This window comes from Myotis myotis, unplaced genomic scaffold (assembly GCF_014108235.1).
Source record: "Myotis myotis isolate mMyoMyo1 unplaced genomic scaffold, mMyoMyo1.p scaffold_m19_p_13, whole genome shotgun sequence".
Taxonomy (NCBI): domain Eukaryota; kingdom Metazoa; phylum Chordata; class Mammalia; order Chiroptera; family Vespertilionidae; genus Myotis; species Myotis myotis.
The window spans coordinates 30,096,274-30,117,387 of NW_023416317.1; the positions used below are offsets into that span (position 1 = coordinate 30,096,274).

Here is a 21,114-nt window from a genome sequence, read left to right on the forward strand (position 1 = left end):
CAGAAATAACCACTGTTGATATTTTTATGGATCTACATCCTAACATTTTCTTTTCTTAAATATATTTTTATTTTATTTCAGAGAGGAAGAGAGAGGGAGAAAGATGGAAACATCAATGATGAGAGTCTCCTGCACACCTCCTACTGGGGATCAAGCCCACAACCTGGCATGTGCCTTAACCGGGGAATTGAGCTGTGACCACCTGGTTCATAGTATGACATTCAACCAGCCGGGCCTGACATTTTCTTATGAAAATTTATAAATGTATATGTTTTACAAATATTGGACTACACTATGGTCCAATAACTTACTTTAGGCTAGCAATTTTCATAAACATACTTCCATGTTGAATCATTTTAATAGACATAACATTCCATCATATGAATAAAATACAGGGGTGGGCAAAAGTAGGTTTACAGTGGTGAGTATGGGAAAAAGTTTATTCTTGTATTATTGTTTAATTATTGTATTATTTATTTATATTATAACTATAAACCTAATTTTTTCTACTCCTGTATTTAGTCATTTGCTATTGCTAGACATTTAGGTTATTTACTATTTTTGTTTCAAAATAAACCATGATAAACAGTCATATATATACACACACATAGTTATCTAGTGTGTTGTTTTTTTTTATTGATTCTGAGAGAGAAAAAAAAAGTTGATTTGTTGTCCACTTATTTATGTATTCATTAGTTGCTTCTTGTATGTGTCCTGACCTGAGATGAACCCTTAACCTTGGTGTATTGGGAAGATGCTCTAACCAACTGTCCAGTTATTTTCTTAGAGTACATTCCAAGTAGTAGAATGTGGAGTCAAAGGGTAGGGCTGTGTGTGTGTGTGTGTGTGTGTGTGTGGCGTACTTTATGTTTTATTTATTTCAGAGAGGAAGGGAGAGGGAGATAGAAACATCAATGATGAGAGAGAATTGTTGGTCAGCTGCCTCCTGCATACCCCCTACAGGGGATTGAGCCCGCAATCTGGGACCTACTGACTCAGGTTGACACTCACTTTTTTTTTTTTTTTTTTTAATATATATTTTATTGATTTTTTTACAGAGAGGAAGGGAGAGGGATAGAAAGTCAGAAACGTCGATGAGAGAGAAACATCGAACAGCTGCCTCCTGCACATCCCCCAATGGGGAAGTGCCCGCAACCCAGGTACATGCCCCTGACCGGAATCGAACCCGGGACCCTTCAGTCCGCAGGCCGACGCTCTATCCACTGAGCCAAACCGGTTTCGGCGACACTCACTTTTTAAAGGTTCTTAAATATATAGGGTCAATCTGTCCTCCAGAAAAAAGGACAAATTTTTACTTCCAATATTAGGGTTAAAGGCTCATTTTCCCACAGTCTCCTTGAGTGACTAGCACTCTTTAAATCTTTGCTAATTTGTTAGACTGAAGAAATGGAAGTGCATTGTTTTAATCTGCACCTAAACAGCTTTTTATTTAGTAGACATTTTGTTTTGTTCATTTTTGGGAAGCCTTTCTTCATGTTCTTTGTCCATAGTGAGAGAGAGCATCTAAATCAGACTGAAGAGACTGGAAAGGTTTCCCCAAATAAGGGATATATGTACCTTATTTTGAAGGAGTAATAAGGATTAGACAAATAGAAAAGGAATAATACTCTAGGAAGAGGGAAACATATATGTGAAGGCTCAGAGGCCTAATATGGCACAGTGAGTTCAGAACTATCAATAGTTCTGGCTAATTTTACTAGGGGGAGTGTACAGACAACAAAGAGGGGAGGAATGCAGAGAACAGCAGCAGGAACTAGACCACAGATGACTGCTTTGTGTGCTAAAATGAGGAGTCTGAGCTTTATTGAAAACTATGGGAAAAACAAAGACTTTTGGGTTGGGGAGTAACATGATGGGATTCATGTTTTAGAAAGATCATTTTAGCAGCTGAGTGGAGACATGGAAATCAATTAGGAGGCTACAGTAATGATCTGGGCAAGAAATGGTGAGAACCTAAACCAAGAAGGTGCTGTAGTTAGCAAAGGGGAAGGCACTGATAGTCAAGGAGGAGGGAAAGTGAGAGGGTGGAATCTTGGATTTTGGGTTGGGTATTGGGGGCAAGTATGGTTACTCCCAACACAGACTTTGTGTGTATTTTATGGAAGGTGACCATAGAAAAAACAGAGTTTTATTCTGAATGTGCTGTTTGAAGAGGTACCTGTGGAAAATCCAGGTGAAGATAAAAACCTGGGAAGTCAGCAAAAAGATCTGGACTGGAGATACAGTCCTGAGAGGTTACCCAGGGTGACTACAAACAGCGAGAAGACTCTGGGCTGAGGACAGAGCTGAGGATCACTGACATTTCTGGGTTAAACAGAGGAATAGAATTTTTAGAGGGAGGCTAAGAAGGAAGAGGAAGAGCCAGTAAGGTAATATGGAAACCAGGAGAAAGCAGTTTCATGTAGGCTGAAGGAGAGACTTTCAAAACGGAGCCATGGGTGCTGAATGCTGCTAAGAGGTCAAGGAAAAACAAAAATTACCCACTGGATCTGTCAATATGAAGGTAACCTTATATTGGCAAAGGGTAACCTTAGCAAGTACGATTTAAAAATAAATCCCAAAGCTGGTCCCAAAGACTATGTATGTATAAGAGTGACACATCATTTAAAATATCTGTCAATATAAGCTTAAAAGAACTCTTTCCAAAAAAAAGAAAAAAAAAGTCTGGATGATAAGAAAGCATGTATCATAGTCTGAGTTTTTTCTCTCTTAATAGCACATGAAATGATGTCTATTTTACAATTTTGGATTTAATGAAATATGGTGAAAAATTTCAGTCTAAACATCTATGTTGTATAGGGGTAGAGAGCAACATATTATAAACTTCCTTGCAAATTATAGTTAACCATTCTGAATGTTTACATTTATCCCACCTCAGGTCTTGTTGTATGGTGCAAGCCCATTGCCCCAGACTTTGTCTCTCCTGATTTCTTTCATTCCTGCAAGGGCCAGAGTCTATTTTCCCAACTTCTGCCTATGTGGCTCATATGCAACTTCCAGAGTTCATTCAATTCTTACTATCACTTCCACTTTAAGCAATTTATGATTACTGTAACAAGTACTTCCCAGTGGCTCCTGGTATTACTCCATAGTAAACTGCTACGTGGCTATTGCTGATGAAATGGATTTGTTGTGAAATAAAGGGACAGAAGCAGCAGACAAGAAAATGGTATAAGACTGAATTTTGAAAGAGCCTTACTAGGTGAAGAGGGATTAAACTGGACCTTGTAAAAAGAAAATCTATAAAGGCATAGAGATATGAAAAGACCTTGTATGTTTGGTATTGCTGAAGTTGAAAATTTGCAGTATGGATTTTACAGTTTGTTTCTTTTCCCCCTCAATAAGGTCTCACATCTTTTTGTGGATAATTGAACTTGGGGCATGTTGTGATTTTTAAAAAAAAAAAAAATAAATCTTTATTGTTCAGATTATTACAGATGTTCCTCTTTTTCCCCCCCATATCTCCCCTCCACCTGGTTCCCATCCCACCCCATGCCCTTACCCCCTGCCATTGTCCTCATCCATAGGTGTAAGATTTTTGTCCAATCTCTTCCCACCCCCCCCACATCCCCTTCCCCCCAAGAATTGTCAGTCCACTCCCTTTCTATGCCCCTGCTTCTATTATATTCACCAGTTTATTCTGACTTAATTTTTAGGTTCACTTGTTGATACGTATTTGTTGTCACTTTGTTGTTCATAATTTTTTTTTATTAATTAAATCTTTATTGTTCAGATTATTACACTTGTTCCTCTTTTCCCCCCTATAACTCCCCTCCACCCAGTTCCCACCCCACCCTCCTCCCTCACTCCCCACCCACTGTCCTCATCCATAGGAGCATGATTTTTGTCCAGTCTCTTCCCGCATCCCCCTCACCCCTTTCCCCCCCAAGAATAGTCAGTCCACTCCCTTTCTATGCCCCTGATTCTATTATAATCACCAGTTCATTCTGTTCATCAGATTATTCACTTGATTTTCAGATTCACTTGTTGATAGATGTGTATTTGTTGTTCATAATTTTTATCTTTACCTTTTTCTTCTTCTTCCTCTTCTTAAAGAATATCCTTTAGCATTTCATATATTCCTGATTTGGTGGTGATGAACTCCTTAAGCTTTTTCTTGTCTGTGAAGCATTCTATCTGACCTTCAATTCTACATGATAGCTTTGCTGGGTAGAGTAATCTTGGTTGTAGGTTCTTGCTATTCATCACTTCGAATATTTCTTGCCACTCCCTTCTGGCCTGCAAAGTTTCTGTTGAGAAATCAGCTGACATTCGTATGTGTACTCCCTTGTAGGTAACTAACTGTTTTTCTCTCGCTGCTTTTAAGATTCTCTCTTTGTCTTTAGCCCTTGGCATTTTAATTATGATGTGTCTTGGTATGGTCCTCTTTGGATTCCTCTTGTTTGGGGTTCTCTTCGCTTCCTGGACTTGTAAGTCTATTTCTTTCACCAGGTAGGGGAAGTTTTCTGTCATGATTTCTTCTAATATGCTTTCAGTATCTTGCTCTCTCTCTTCTTCTGGCACCTCGATAATTCGGATGTTGGTACGCTTGAAGTTGTCCCAGAGGCTCCTTACACTATCTTCATATTTTTAGATTCTTTTTTTGTTTTGCTTTTCCAGATGGATGTTTTTTGCTTCTTCATATTTCAAATCTTTGACTTGATTCTTGGGATCCTCTAGTCTGCTGTTGGATCTCTGTATTTTATTTTTAATTTCAGTCAGGGTATGTTTAATTTCTGACTGGTCCTTTTCCATTTCTTTGGCATTCTCATTAAGATCCTTGAAGGTCTCACTAAGTTCCTCGGAGGTCTCACTAAGTTCCTCAGAAGTTCGTAGAAGATTCTTGAGTAACCTTATAACTGTGGTTTTGAACTCTATGCCCTCCATTAATTTGCTTTCCTCCATTTCTTTCATTTGTGACATGTTTCTTTGTCTCCGCATTTTTGGCTGACTGCGAGGACCCATTGTGTCTATAGTGGAAGAACTGCTGTGCTGGAGACACCCTTATGGAGCAGGACTTGCTTCAGTGGGGCTTCGGTGTTCACTGAGTCTGTTTCTTGAGTGTGTCCCTTATGGATGTGAGGAGTTGAAATCTGGTATCTGACCAGGGGTACCCTGGCTCCTGGATCTCCAAGTCAACCACTGTGTGGGTCCACCCAGCAGGAGCTACAGCAATAACAACAGATTTCTCCTCTTTGTTTGGAATTTGGAAGTTTTGGAGCTCTCTGACACAGCTGCAGTTTGTTGGGATAGGCTGCAAAAACACAGGTGGTTCCTTGTGCCACTGGCACAGCTTGGGTGGGGATGTAAATTGAGTGGGGCAGGGTCTCAGAGAATCATCAGGGCGGAGCAAACAACAATGGTTGTCGTCAGCGTCTCTGTGACTCAGACTCCATGTCTCTGCTTCCCGGAGTCCGGCGCCCCCACGGCAACAATGATCCCTGCGAGCAGCTCTGTGAGAAAGCCACCCTTGCTTTCCGACCCACTGTAAGACAGTCCAGTTTCTCCCCGTAGGAGTCTGGGACCTCAGAATCTCACCTTAAATGAGCTCAGTGGTTCGAGAGCTTGTCTCCCCTTCCGATTGAAAAAAACTGCGCATCCAGGTGCAGCCCGCCTTGCGCGCCTTCGTACCTCTGTTCTTGGTGCCTCTGCACCTCCTACTCAGTCTCAATGCGCTTCTTTCTTTCCTTCTAGTTGTAGAACATCCACTCGGCCAGCTTTCTCGTGGTTCTGGATGATAGCTGTTTTGTCTTATAGTTGTAATTTCAGTGTTGTTGTGGGAGACAGCACGCACAGGTTTAGACCTTATGCCGCCATCTTGGTTCTCCCTGGATTTTACAGTTTTAAGGTCTCCTCCAAACAGTAAGTACAAAATTAAGAATGTAAACTCCATCTTTAAAAAACCTAGGAGACACGGTTACTCCAAATCACTATATATGATAGAAAACAGAAGCAGGAATGGTAAATGACTTAGCAGAGCAGAGGAGGAAGGGATATTGACAGCATGCAAACCAATTCACCCTGCACAACCCAATAAAGGTCCAGATTTGGAGGTACTAGGTACCATAGAGAACGGGCTAGTGTGGAGGATTGGGTATAGGGGGATTGTTTGAAATTTTACAAAGGAAAGAGACCTCCCCACCTACACTCCACAAACTCAAAAAATCATCCCTTCTTCATCCCGCTAAAGACAGGATATTTATTTGATGGTAAAAATAAAAAATAAACCAGGAAAGCACCAATCCCAGGAGATAACACTCAGAGGTTGGTAAAAGACTGAAAATTAAAATAGGTACATTCTTGTATTATTACATTCTGATCAATAAACCCATCAGCCCTACCCAGGTCAAGGTCACAAGAAACCAAGCTTATTACCTCCAGCTCCCAGTTCCCATTGTGGATTAAAGAATCCTTTTCTGGAAAAACTAAGATGGCGGCATAGGTAAACACCGGGAAATTGTCGCCTCACACAACAATTGAAAATTACCGCAAAGGACTGAGCAAACATCATCCAGAACAACAGGAAGGCTGGCTGAGTGTAAATTCTACAACTAGAAGGAAAGAAAAGCACGCTGAGAGCCAGAGGCGCTGCGGAGGTGAAGTGCAGAGGTACGGTGGCTCGCGCGCACGAGGAAAGGGGGTGGCGCCTGAGGACGCGGCTGTCTTTTTGGAATCACAAGCTCCCGACTGCTCTGAACTCCGGTTCCGGGAAGTCTCTGGGGACCCAGGACTCATACGGGGAGAGGCTGGTCTGTCCGGCAGCGGGCGAACTTGAGGGCGGCTTTCCCTCAGAGGTGCTTGCAGCCGTTACCGGGACACTGAGACGCGCGACTCCGGGCGGAGAATCGGCCATAGCTGCTTTCTCTGCCCTTTGACTCCCTGAGACCCCGCCCCACCCAGGCTGCGGCAGAGGCTTTTGCATGTGAATGTACCTAACTGCAGCCGAACCAGGCAGACCCGGAACTTCCAAGAGAAGGCCCAAGGCCCCGCAGCGGCTTGCATTGCTTCACAGCTGAGCCTCTTCGTGGCTCCTGCTGTGTGGCCTCAGGCAGAGGCTGAATTAGCACCTCCTAAGATCCAGGAGCCACTGTACCCAGTGGTCAGAGGGGGACCATCCAGATTGCAACTGCTCAGATCCATAAGGGACACACTCAGGGAGCAGACTCAGTGAGCACCAAAGCCCCACTGAAGCAAGTCTTGCCCCAGAAGGTTGTCTTCAGCACAGAAGTTCTCCCACTTTAGACACAGCTGATTCTCACAGCCAATTGGCCTGGAGGTCAATTCCTCCCAGTGATCCTACAACAACCAAGGCACCAAGAGTGCACCAAGAGTGTCCACCCCAGGTAACTGGGGAGGCTGAGCTACTGGGCCTTACAGGACACCTGGCGCACAGGGCCACTCTATCAACACAGGGAAGCTGCCAAAATGCGGAGACAAAGAAACAGGTCACAAATGGCAGAAATGGAGGAAAGCAAACGATTGGATATAGAGTTCAAGGCCACGTTTATAAGGTTTTTCAAGAATTTTATGAAAACCGCCGATAAATTTAATGAATCCCTCAATAAGTATAGTGAGACCATGGAGGACATGAAAAAGGACCAACTAGAAATTAAGCATACACTGACTGAAATAAAGAATAATTTACAGAGATCCAGCAGCAGACAAGAGGATCCCAAGAATCAAGTCAAAGATTTGAAATACAAAGAAACAAAAAATACCCAACCGAAAAAGAAAAAAGAAAAGAGATTCCAAAAATATGAAGATAGTGTAAGGAGCCTCTGGGACAACTTCAAGCGTACCAACATCAGAATTATAGGGGTACCAGAAGGAGAGAGAGGGCAAGATATTGAAAACCTATTTGAAGAAATAATGACAGAAAACTTCCCCTACCTGGTGAAAGAAATGGACTTACAAGTCCAGGAAGCGCAGAGAACCCCAAACAAAAGGAATCCAAGGAGGACCACACCAAGACACATCATAATTAAAATGCCAAGAGCAAAAGATAAAGAGAGAATCTTAAAAGCAGCAAGAGAAAGACAGTCAGTTACCTACAAGGGAGTACCCATACGACTGTCAGCTGATTTCTCAACAGAAACCATGCAGGCCAGAAGAGAGTGGCAAGAAATATTCAAAGTGATGAATAGCAAGAACCTGCAACCAAGATTACTTTATCCAGCAAAGCTATCATTCAGAATAGAAGGTCAGATAAAGAGCTTCACGGATAAGAAAAAGCTAAAGGAGTTCATCACCACCAAACCAGCATTATATGAAATGCTGAAAGGTATTCTTTAAGAAGAGGAAGAAGAAAAAGGAACTCTTACCATTTGCCACAGCATGGATGGAACTGGAGAGCGGATAAATACCACATGATCTCACTCATTTGTGGAATATAATGAACAACATAAGCTGATGAACAAGGACTGATCCAGAGACGGAGAGGCATTGATTGGACTGTCGGGACTTGGAGGGAAGGTAGGGGAGGGTGGGGGTAAGGGGGAAAGATCAACCAAAGGACTTATATGCAAGCATATAGGCCTAATCAATGGACATGGACAACGGGGGGGGGTGAGGGCATGAGCAGGGGGGTGGTGGGTGGGGGGTAGAGGGTAACGTGGGGACAAGGACACATATGTAATATCTTAATCAATAAAAAATATATTAAAAATCAAAAAAAAAAAAAAAGAATCCTTTTCTGGAGTTTAGAAATACCATCTAACCACATGATCACCTTATATTGAAGCCCACTAATTGACAAATGCTACTTTCATTTTAAGTCAATTTTACTGATGCATAATTTACATACTCTAAAAATGTACAGATTTAGTGTACAGTTCAATTTGATTTAACAAGAACCATGTAACTACTGCCCTAAAAAAGACAGAACATTTACATCACCCTAAAAATATCCCTCTGAACTTTCCCAATTAATTCCTCTAACCCCCAATATCTGTCAATCACTGATTTGATTCCTATCACTATAGATTAGTTTTGCCAGTTCTAGATCTATGAATGTAATGATAGTATACAGATACTTTTCAGTCTGGCCTCTCTCATTCAGCACAATGTGGTTTTGAGATTCATCCATATTTCTGCATGTATCAATTGCATATTTCTAAGCAGGTATTCTACTATATGAATATACTAAAATTTGTCTTATCTATTCACCAGCTGATAGACATTAGGGTTGTTTCTAGTTTAGGCTATTATAAATTAAAGTTGCTATGAACAGGCAAGTAAAAGTCTTTTTGTGGATATGTGTTCATTTCTTTTGGGAAATTAACAATGGAATTATTGAGTCATAATAAGTGTATGTTTAACTTTATAAAAACCTGTAAAACTGTCTTCCAAAATGGTTCTACCATTTTACACTCTCATCAACACTTGAGCTCTAGTGGCTCTACATCCTTTTGGATATTTGTCATTTTTTAAATTTTAGCCATTTTAGTGGGTGTGACTTTAATTTACATTTCCCTAATGACTAATGATGTTGATGAGCACTTATTCAAAGGCGTATTAGCAATTCATCTGTATCTTTTGTGAAGTATCTTCAAATTTTCTGGATTGTCTTTGATTACCCAGTTCTAAGAATTCATTTATATATTTTAGATACAGATATTTTCTCTGGTCTGTGGCTTCACTTTCCAATTCCTTAGCAGTAGAGGTTTTAATTTTACTACTTTTTATTAAACCAAATAATCAATTTTTCTTTTATAGTTAATACATTTGTATCCTGTCTTAAAAATCTTTGCTTATGCCAAGGTTATGAAGTTTTTTTTTTTTTGTAGTTCTATATTTCCAACTCTTATGTTTAGCTCTATGATCTACTTTAAATTAATTTTTTTAAATATCTTTTATTGATTTTTTACAGAGAGGAAGGGAGAGAGATAGAGAGTTAGAAACATCGACGAGAGAGAAACATCGATCAGCTGCCTCCTGCACATTTTCCACTGGAGATGTGCCCGCAACCCAGGTACATGCCCTTGACCGGAATCGAACCTGGGACCTTTCAGTCCTCAGGCCGACGCTCTAGCCACTGAGCCAAACCGGTTTCGGCTTTAAATTAATTTTTATGAACGGTATAAGGCTGAGTTTGAAGATCATCCAGCACTATTTATTTATTCAAAAGACTGCCCACTGAGTTACATTGGAACCTTTGTTGAAAAAACAAATGGCCACATATATAAGTTTATTTCTAGATTCTCTATGATCCTGGGATTTTTTATTGGAATTTCAATGAATTTAAATCTCCATTTGGTGATAATGGAGATCTTAATAATATTAAGTCTCTAATCCAGGCAGTCTCCATTTATTCAGATGCTCTTTAATTTTTCTCAGTAATGTTTTTGTAGGCCTTTCATTAAATTTATTCCCAAGTATTTTATGTTTTCTGATGCTAATGCAAACAGTATTGCTATTTTATTTGCATTTTCCCTTGTGTTTACTGCTGGTGTAAAGAAACACAGTTAATTTATGTACACTGTTCTTGTTATTTGGTATTTTGCTAAATTCACTTATTAAGAGTAGTATTTTTTCTTTTTTTGGTAAATACCTTGGGATTTTTTTTTTTTAAGACAATCATGTTGTCTGAGAAGAGATAGTTTTACTTTTTTCTTTCTAATATTTACTGCTTTACTTCTTATTAATTTTTATTAACACACTGGCTAGAATCTCCATAACAATAGTGACTAGAAGAGGTGAGCCATAAAGTATAATGACAGCTGTAGGTTTTGATATCCTTTATAAAGTTGAGAAAGCTTTCTTCTATTTCTTGTTTGTTGAGAGTTTTTAAAAAATCTCATACGGTTGTTTAATTTTGTCAAATACCTATTCTGCATCAATTGAGATGATCACATATTTTTTACCCTTTACTTTGCTAATGTAGTAGAACAGGGGTGAGAGAACTGAAATTCATATCAGGAAGGCAAGACTTAGTGTTTAAAATTTACAAATGAAAAAAAATTATGAATGATAAATTTACAATATGTATGCATTTATAAATATGGAGGTAAAAATGGAAAAGATTGCTAAAAAAATGGACAGTGGTTGTCTCTGAGGAGCAGCCTACTTGGAAACTGATATATTTTAAAAGTCTTTTAAGCCTTGACACTTTAAATATGAAAATTAATATATAATATTAGTAACAAATTGAAAAAATTAAAAGTGGGTTCTGTGAAGGTGTAAAGATAAGACTGGGGGCAAAGGTGAAGGGGAGATGAATTCAGCTGTAGGAATAGGTTATTTTGGTGGGACATCCAGGAAAAGGTATTCCTCATGCAGACGGATATATGTGGCAGGGAAGCAATAGCAGTTGAAAATAAAGGTCTGGAATAAGCATCAGATAAAAGTTTTAAAGCCACAAGAGTGGACAACACAGAACATACATAGCATGAGAAAAGGATCAAGGACAGAATTCTGAGAAAGGCTGGCATATACGAGGTGAGAAGGGTGCCAGGAAAGACACAGAGAATTAATTTTTAAGTGGCAGGAAGAGATCCAGCAAAATATGACACAGAAGTCAAGGGATGAAAGTGCTTCATTCCTCCAACATGCTGAATTCCAAAGATTTTGTTTGCCAATTAACATTAGAGCTATAGTTTTCTTTTACAACTATTTCTTCCTAATTTCATGGAAAATTTTGTTAAGTTAATAAAACCTTAGACAACATAAGTATAATGATGGAAAATAGAGAATGGTGTTACACGTATTTTTTATGTTGCTATTGTGTTCTATTTCAGGAAACATCTGGAACAGAAAGTATGAGGTAAAGAACTTCCATCGCTTATTTCAACTGATGAAAGGGTTCAAGAAGAAAATGATCAACATAAATCTTGTAGACACAAGAGAAAAGTGGCTAAATATCCATGTCACTTAGATGGGGCATTTGAAGACAAGAAAGAGGAAAAACTGTAGAAAAATTACTAAAAGCTTTTATTTAACAGAGTACACAAGGTGTGATGATTCAGAAGTAATGAGTCATTTAGAAATAATAAAACTATTAGTTTGCCTGGAAAACACAGGCACTCTCTGGTGGATGACTCAGTATGAAAACTGATCCCAAGAGAAAAATGTAGAGGATCCATAAAACTACTTGTAGGGGAAAAAAAGGAGACCTGGAATATTTTATTTGTTGTGTTCACTACAAAAATAGTTGAGAAAATAAATTAAGAAATTTCTTAGGCCCTAGCTGGTTTGGCTTAGTGGATAGAGCATCAGCCTGCGAACCAAAGGGTCCTGGGTTTGATTCCAGTCAAGAGCATGTACCTTGGTTGCAGGCTCCTCCCCGGCCTGGGCCTTGGTCAGGGCTTATGCAGGAGGCAACCAATCAATGTTTCTCTCAACATCGATGTTTCTCTGTCCTTCCCTGTCTCTTCCACTCTCCCTAAAAATCAATGGAAAAATATCCTTGGGTGAAGAGGGGAGAGGGAGAGAGAGAGAGAGAGAGAGAGAGAGAGAGAGAGAGAAGAAATTTCTTAGGAGGGAAGATTTTTTCTAATGCTCAAAGAAATTATATACTTGAATATTGAAAGAATGATTAATGTTTTAGGTTTAGGGCTGTCTTAATAATACTAAATGTAAAATAAGGACATTTCAGTAGCAGGCTTGATTTGAGCTTATGGAAATTAGAAAGTGCTTAAAACTTACTTTTATTTTTACTCCAGTGGAGAAACAGAAAATGTGTCTGAGGGGTAAAGCACTAGGTGGCAGTCGGGAGCTCCTGTCCCAGCTTCAGCTTCTACACTGACCAACTGAGTAAGTTGGTCAAGTCACTTCCCTCACTGGGATTTCACCTTCTCTTCTGGAAAAACAGAATGAAAGATGGTTCTGGGATCTAGGGAATATGAGAAAAGCAAAAAATTTTTTCTCGGTTAGAATTTTTTAAAAAAAGCTATATTTTACCAGAGAACTATTTTGTATTACTTGATGTGGGAAGCACAATGAACTGGCTGTTAATTTTCAATGCATGTAATTTGCAAAGCTACTGGTTGTTCTGAGTACTGGCTCTGAAAGGAACCTTTGGGGGTTAAAATTTTACTATTTTAAACAATTATTACATACCAAAACATCAACACTAGTTGTCTGTCTGCTAGTAGTATTTTAAGTTAATTTAATTCACATATTTTCCTTTTCTAAATCTTTTTCTTATTTTGGAGATACATAAAAATCAAAATACATTCTATATTTAAAAATCATTTGGACAGGTTATATGTATATAGTGCAGCTTAATAAACTTTTGAGTGCCACTATAAGCCAGGCACTCTTCAAGAAGAGCAAACTATAATCAATGACTTTGCCTTAAAGCAGCTTACAACGTGAGTGGGCAGAGAAAGAGGATACCTAACTTCTACATCAAAGAAAACATTCCAGAGAAGAAGACTGCCGAGCCCAGTTCTGGAATAGAGCAAAACTAGTTGGCCACAAGAAGAAAGGGAAAATTGTTTGTGGACAAAGGGAGCAAAGCAGGAGGTGGCTGGGATGTTCGAGGAGCTGCCAGGAGTTTGGTATTATTCCAGTGTCAAGTGTGAAGAGAGGCTTCTAGGAGCTACAGTTGAAGGAGTGGGGCAGAGGCAACTTAGCATCAGAGCCCTGAGAAGTTTCAGTGGAGGAAGGAGGGGACAAAGTCAGAATTACTCTGTAGGTGGAGGACAGACATAAACTTGAGGAAGCAAGATAAAAACTAGGTAGGTCAGATAGAAGGCCTCTGTAGAATCCAGAAAAGAATCAATGAGACTACAGATGAAGGCAGTTCAGGGACTTAAGTGACTAATCCGTGATCACAAATCTATGAGCAAGATCTGAATGTCTTCTATCTTTAAATCCTGTGCTTTTCTATATCCCTGTAAGAACAAATTCTGACTGAAGCTAAAGGATCTTAAATTTATTTTTATTAAGTAAGTTATGGATTTAAAAAATAGGCTTTATTTGCCTGGCCAGTGTGGCTCAGAGGTTGAACATCAACCTATGAACCAGGAGGTCATGGTTAGATTCCAGGTCAGGCACATGCCCAGGTTGTCGGCTCATGCCCAGTAGAGGGTGTGCAGGAGGCAGCCGACAGATGATTCTCTCTCATCATTGATGTTTCTCTCTCTCCCTCTCCCTCTCACTTCCTCTCTCTGAAATCAATAACATTAAAAAAATACTTTATTCATTTATTTATATTAATTACCTATGTTAAGGGCAATACAAAAAACAAGCAAAGCTTGTCCTGTAAGGAACTTATGGATAAAACAAATGAGACAAAAAATAATAGATTAATTAATTCACAGATATTTATCCTCCTCCTGGGCCAGTGGAGATTACATTTTAGTGACAGTTACTTTTAGAACATAATTTTTACATCTTTTCAGGGAACGAGGCTCTTCAGAGCCAACTGGACAATTCTAGAAAATGACCAGGAACCTGGTGTAAAATCAACAGAGCATGGTCAAGGGAAAACTTGCTTGAATGGGATGATAAGAGAACAGGGGAAAAAAATCCCAAAGGATGGTATGGATGCCAGAAAGCTGCGGAGGGACCCGGAATTGCCTTCAATGCAGCTTAGATTTGACAGCTCAAAGTTGTTTATTTTTTAATCTTAATATAAAAGTAATGATTGCATAAATAAGACATGCCTGAAGAGAGAGAGAGAGAGAGAGAGAGAGAGAGAGAGAGAGAGAGAGAGAGAAAGAGAGAGAGAGAGAGAGATGCAAAGATCACACCTAGATATAGAATCAATGTGAACATTTTTGTAAATGTCCTTTCTGGCTTTAAAAACACATAACACAGAGCTGGGGATTTTTGTGAATATCGTGTGTGTGTGTGTGTGTGTGTGTGTGTGTGTGTATGTGTGTATGTGTGTGTGTATATATATATATATATATATATATATATATATATATATATATATAAAACAAAGTGAGATTTAATTATGACTTAGTACTTTCTTTTTCTACTTTCCATGAAAATAAAAATCTACATATCTTGTATACATTGTGTGGATATACCAAATTTACTTATTCAGTCCTCTACAAAGGCGCATTAGACTGTGTAAGTAAGGTGCAGAAAGGAAGCAAGCAGCAAGCAAATGATAAAACTGACTTTAGCTGTGGCAGCATTTTCAATATTCTAAAGGTGGAAAGAGGTAAGACATGTGGAAGCTCTTGAGATTTTAGTGTTCCAGACATAAGATGAATAATGTCTGAATCTGGAATTCTTTGTGGATGAAGAGGAATTTCCAAAAGGGAAACAAAAAAGCTTGCAACCCAACACACACTAAAAATGAAGTAATTTCAAATCTTCACATCTGCAGAACAGATAGAATGTCAAAGAAAGCACTCAGACAATGAATAACAGTGAGTGGACTGCCAGGGAAAAACCAAGTGTCATTCTAATGATAATCCACAACCACAGCTTTCTAAGGAAGTGACAGAGATCCCCAAACTGTGCTCTAACAGAAAGTGCACTGAGCCTTTCTTGTGAGATGCTAGGTGGCCTTGAAGACTTCATGTGTCCTCTCTGGGCCTCTGTCCTTTGGCCTGGCTCTGTGAGTTACAAACTGTGCTTGTCAGAGTTCCCTTGGAAGCTGCCAATACTAGGCATTTCCCACTGCCCCCAAAATAGCTCTGCTTTTATCTGTTTTATATATTAGATCTCCAAAACATCTTTTATTTGAAAAAAAAAGGGACAGAGTTTAACAGCTAAAAATGTCCTTAAAAATCACAGGATTTAAAAAATTATAATTCACCCTTTGGATATTTGATAACTACAAAGGTAAAAATGTAAATTTATAATGGAGGAATCTGAAAGTCACCACCTTAACACCTTAATAATCAGATTATATGTACCTATTGATATGATGCAATGTATAGAGTATCATTTATGGAGTGTTCTTGCCAAAAATATTTAGCTTTAATCAATCTTTTAGTGCTAATGTCCAATTACAGCAAAAACAGGCAATAGAGAAATAAGTTAATCAATACCATGAAGAAACAGAAATTCATGATATGGGTCGTTCTATACGACAATTAAGACAGTATCATGAGGGAAAATGTGTGTGGCTACACTGGCAGGAAGAGATGGAAGGAACACCAACTACAAAGGCTCTGAGGTGGAAGCATGTCTTGAATGTTTTAGCAAGAGTGAGACTAGACTTTGACTTTGAGATGGGAAGCTACTGAAGAACTGTGAACAGAGAAATGTAATGATCTGAATTAATTTTTAATAAGATCATTCTGATTACTGTGATGAGAATAGACTACAGGGAACAAGAGTGGAGAGACCAAATTTACCTGAAATAATCCAGGCAAAAAATGGTGCTGGTTTGGAATAGGTGGTAGCAGGGGAAGGATGAGAAGTAGTTAGATACTGGATATGTTTTGAAACAAGAGCCAATGGGACAAACGAGCAGGTTTTGTGGAAAAGAGGGAGGTCAAGGATGAATCTAAAGGTTAGTTTTTTAAAAAAATCATTGTTTTGTTTGTTGTTTTGCTTGAACAACTGACTGGAAGAAGAGAACTGATATGAACTGAGACTGGGAAGACAAAAGGAAGAACAGATTTGTTGGTGGCTGAGGAAGTAGTGACAGCAAGAAAGGTCGGTAGTTGTTTTGAATGTTACTTCTGACATGCGTATTAGACATTCAGGTAAAGATGTACAGAAGGATGTTGGAGAATTGAATATTGACTTTAGGGGAGATAATTGGGCTGACACAATTTTGAGTTATTTTTATAGTCTTGATACTAGATGAGATCACCAAGGGAGGGAAAACAGAAATATTTATTTTATAATAAATCTTGTTCTATAAGATTCCATATTTCTGTAAAGGAATACAAAAAGAAACATGTAAAGGCTGAGCAGGGGTATGTACACATGCAGAGTAGCCCTAATGGAAATTCCTGTGATGATGAAATATTTATGTATCTGTGACATTCAATAGGTAGCCTCTACCCACATATGGCTATTGAGTACATGAAATATGGCAGTTGCAACTGAATAACTGAAAATTTAATCAAATAGCTACATGTTGCTAGTGACTACAGTACTGCCCAGTACAGATTTAGAGTTTGGGGAAGAATCCGCAGAGGAGATAGAAAAGAAGTGACCAGAGAGGGAGGAACTGTGAGACAATTCTCCATGGCCTCTCATGTTTCTGCACACATTGCAAGTGAGGCACTGACTCACCTGATAGTCATGATATATGATATAATTGTTTTAGACTATCTTTTCAAGAAAGTTTGTAAAGCGTCTGGCCTGAGTGGCTCAGTTGGTTCAATGTACTGTGTAGCAAACGGTTGCTGGTCAGGGCACACACCTAAGTTGCAAGTTTGACCCCCCATAAGGGAGTGTACGAAAGGCAACAGATCGATGTTTCTCTCTTTCTCTCTCTCTCTCCTCCCTTCCTCTCTCTAAGTATGTCTTTGGGTGAAGATTAAAAAAAGAAGAAGAAGAATGTTGTATAGCAACAACCTTGAAAGACTTGGTAGTATTTCCCTCTGGAGCACAGGATCACTGTCTAGTATGATAATGTTCCCCTCTGGAACAAAGAGATGGCATGCCCATTATAAAAGGTTTCGGTTCTCTCAGACAGGCTTCCTTTCTAATAATACAACCCATCATGTGTGCAAGTGCAAATTGGCTCCCTTCACATTGCCTTGAAGGTAACTGGACTCAGAGAACCAGTACAAAACACTGTTGCTATGGCTACTGGTACTGCTGTTAAGTAATAAACTATCTTTTGTCCCTGATCCAGAAGTCTTGTGTCTTCCACCAACATACATGAACTGTGGCAGGCTAACTTGTTAGCTTACAAAAGCAACATTACAAGTCTGCTTGAGGTTACATCATTAAATTAAGGCAAGCTGGGCAGTATGATTTTACAGGCATGGAACAGGCAAAGAGTTGGATTTAATCGTACTGTGGTTTAGCCAGGCATGGATGCTAAAGTGAGAGAAGGGAAAAGGAATTAATGATGTACGCATGGGAGAGATGATAATGACTGATGACGGTATGTATCTAAGCCTCTATCCCATCTCCTGAAATCCAAACCCTTCCACTGAGCTCTGTGGGACTCATGGGTAGATATCAGCAAAATCCACATATCCTGGACCTCATTTCTGAAGCTTTCTTCAACTTCCTTTAAGCTTAAATGGAAACTGGGCTCTCCCCTGAGGATGATGCTTTCTCTGTCGCCCTCTTACATGATACCTCTCTTCCATACCCTTCAACATAAGACCTGGTAGGTGCCTTCTTGTTCCTCATTGCTACTTCCAGTCCATTCTCCCTCTGCCCTCTCCAAAAATTCCCTGCTTTGAGTCACACATCATTAGACTCTATCACCCACAACCCTTCCTTAGTGCAGTATTTAAGTCTCCCCAAGGTCAGTCTCTTTCATTCCTTGATTATTGTAGGTTTTGGCTCACTGTCACTTCAACACTATTTGTTACAATTGTTATTCATTTCAACATCCAAATAGATAACCCATCTGATATCCTGGCCTCTTAGTTTCTTGACTTTTTCTCCACAATGATAATTATGTTGATCTTGTTTTCTACCCCATCTTAGCCACTTTCTCTCATGACATACCCTAACTCTTTAGAACAGGGGTCCTCAAACTACGGCCCGCAGGCCACATGCAAATACAAATACTGCATTTGTTCCCGTTTTGTTTTTTTACTTCAAAATAAGATATGTGCAGTGTGCATAGGAATTTGTTCATAGTTTTTTTTTTAAACTATAGTCCGGCCCTCCAACGGTCTGAGGGACAGTAGAACTGGCCCCCTGTTTAAAAAGTTTGAGGACCCTTGCTTTAGAACATCTAAAAGTATATTTTAATAACCATACATCTGAAGGAGTATTATTTACCAAAAATGTACTGGTAAGTTCAATGTAAGACCACCCCTCTGCAGGCCTCTACTGGCAGTTAAGGAAATGGTCATACATCAGGCATGAGACCACCTGCTACAGAAATTCATGATACCTACCATCATCAACAGATAACGAAAGAGAACAAGAAAGGGAGAACTAAGCATGTTTCCTCTTTGAGGCCTCTTAGCTTGGGCTTACATTCTTTATATGGGGAGGTGTAGGGGGGAGGTGTATGGGTGAAGGACTGGGATCCCTCTTGGGCTCTCAAAGGGAAGATTAATATTATTACATTAACATTTCTAAAATGCTTTGATGCTGGTTATTGTACTGACCACTTAAATTTATTATTTAATTCTTATGCAACATTGAGATTAGCATCTCCATTTCACAGATGAAGAAACTGGGGCTAAGTAAAAAACAAAACAAAAAACTTGATCTTATTACACACATAGAAAGTGGAATAACTGATTTGAGCCCAGGTACCATCAAAGTCCCTCTGTCCTATACCATGTCTGTATTAAGGCTAAAGGAGCTAGGCTAAGTCAGTACCTGAGTCCCTGCCATAATCTCAGAAGTCTCAACTTCTAGGGAAGGAAATGTCTCAAAGTATTGGTAGGCTCCTGTAAGAAAAAGGAAGGAAGGACAGAAGGAAGAATGGAAGGACAGAGGGAAGAATGGAAGGACAGAAGGAAGGAAGGAAGGAAGGAAGGAAGGGAGGGAGGAGGAGGGAGGGAGGGAGGGAGGGAGGGAGGGAGGGAGGGAGGAAGGAAGGAAGGAAAGAAGGAGGGAGGGAGGAAGGAGGTAAGAAATCTATAGAATACTGAAGTCATTGTAGTGACCTGGGTAGAAAGAGTTTTTTAACCACAATTTTGTTTTTCAGAAAGCTTGTAAATCTAACAAATTTATTAGTGAATAATGAAATATGACACAAAAATAGCCATGTAAAAGAAAGTCATAATTGATAAAAGTTAAAGTAACTTAAAGTTATGTTCTTAAAAACCAACAAGTAATGTTAATGCTACCTCTGAACTTCAGACTATAAGAATATTATCAAACTTTATAAGCATAATTAAGACAATGAGCTTGTCAACAATAAAAATGACTGGGACACAATTAAAAGCATATTCATAAATGCCACCATATCTAGTAATAGGATTTTATACAAGATATGACAAAAGACCAAGCATAAAGCTTAATTATTTTTAGAACAAGTGACCTATGAGATTAAATCAACAAGAGGAAAATGAAAAATGCATAGGATTCTTAATGTGGAAGAACTGCAAATAATGGGGCAAGAAAAAAAATTAACAGAAGAGTGAACATGAGATTTGATTTGGAGAAAACATAAATACAAAGATTATGTGCAAAGATTCTCTGAACAGAAGAAAGAAATAATTTCCATTTATTCACGAAGTATTTAGTAAGCATTTACAGCACTGCTATCGTTTCTCAGGAAGGGGGGTGGTGGGATTCAGGTGACAGTGTGATGGATCAGGGATGCAGAAGCAGAGATGAATCAGAAAGCCACTGCAATTTACTCATCCTCATATCCACATGTAGCCAGGGCACAGCATAAAATAGGAATTAAACAGTATTTTCTAAATGTGGGAACTCAGATACTGAGGTAGGGGACCAGGGCAAGAGCCCAATGGAAATATCTCCAGGTAAGGAAACAAATTATTTTGAGCTGACAACCTTCAGTTTTCATGTGTTCCTCTAGGTTTCATATGTGTCCCTCAACAGGACCCACTGCTACCCCATTTCTTAGTTTCCATCCTGGGTGCAGTTTTGGTATCTTATTTCTTGGCTCCACTGATCCCCTCTATTTAATCAACCTTGACATATCTTAGGTGAGGTCTTATCACAATTAAGGTTATTAGTTCATTTTTGCACTGACCCAGAGAATCTCTGAGCTTGCCCACTGGAAGAGCATATGAAGCATTTGTCTGTCTAAAAAACAATTGCAGGCAAAAGGTTCTGATGCTTTTGGTTCAAGAATAGAACCTAACTAAATAAACAACCCTTGGGACACAAGTCTGAATTACCACCTCTAGTGGGGCTTTGTTGCCACAATTTGGATGAAAATTTTTTATTCATTACCAAGACAGAAGTGTTGGGGAGGAAGAGGAAGCTGGGGAAGAAAAGGGTGTTGGGAAAAAGAATTCTGACATCATACATGAAAGCAGAGTTGAAAGCAAGGTTCAACTGCAAGATGCTAAACAGGGAGACATGATGAAGGTCCAAACCAAAAAG

General features: G+C 39.1%; 1 protein-coding gene across 8 annotated transcripts in view; it reads right to left on the bottom strand.

Moving 5' to 3' along the window:
- PPP2R3A (protein phosphatase 2 regulatory subunit B''alpha) overlaps positions 1 to 21,114 on the bottom strand; it is a 156,754-nt gene that overhangs the window by 119,506 nt on the left and 16,134 nt on the right. For 6 of the 8 annotated variants that reach the window (XM_036332503.1, XM_036332504.1, XM_036332510.1 and 3 more), the window contains one exon: positions 12,664 to 12,850. The exons of the other annotated variants lie outside the window; for them this stretch is intronic. The gene's annotated coding sequence lies outside the window, so the exon portion shown is untranslated. The remainder of the gene's footprint in view (positions 1 to 12,663; positions 12,851 to 21,114) is intronic. 8 annotated transcript variants of the gene reach the window in all.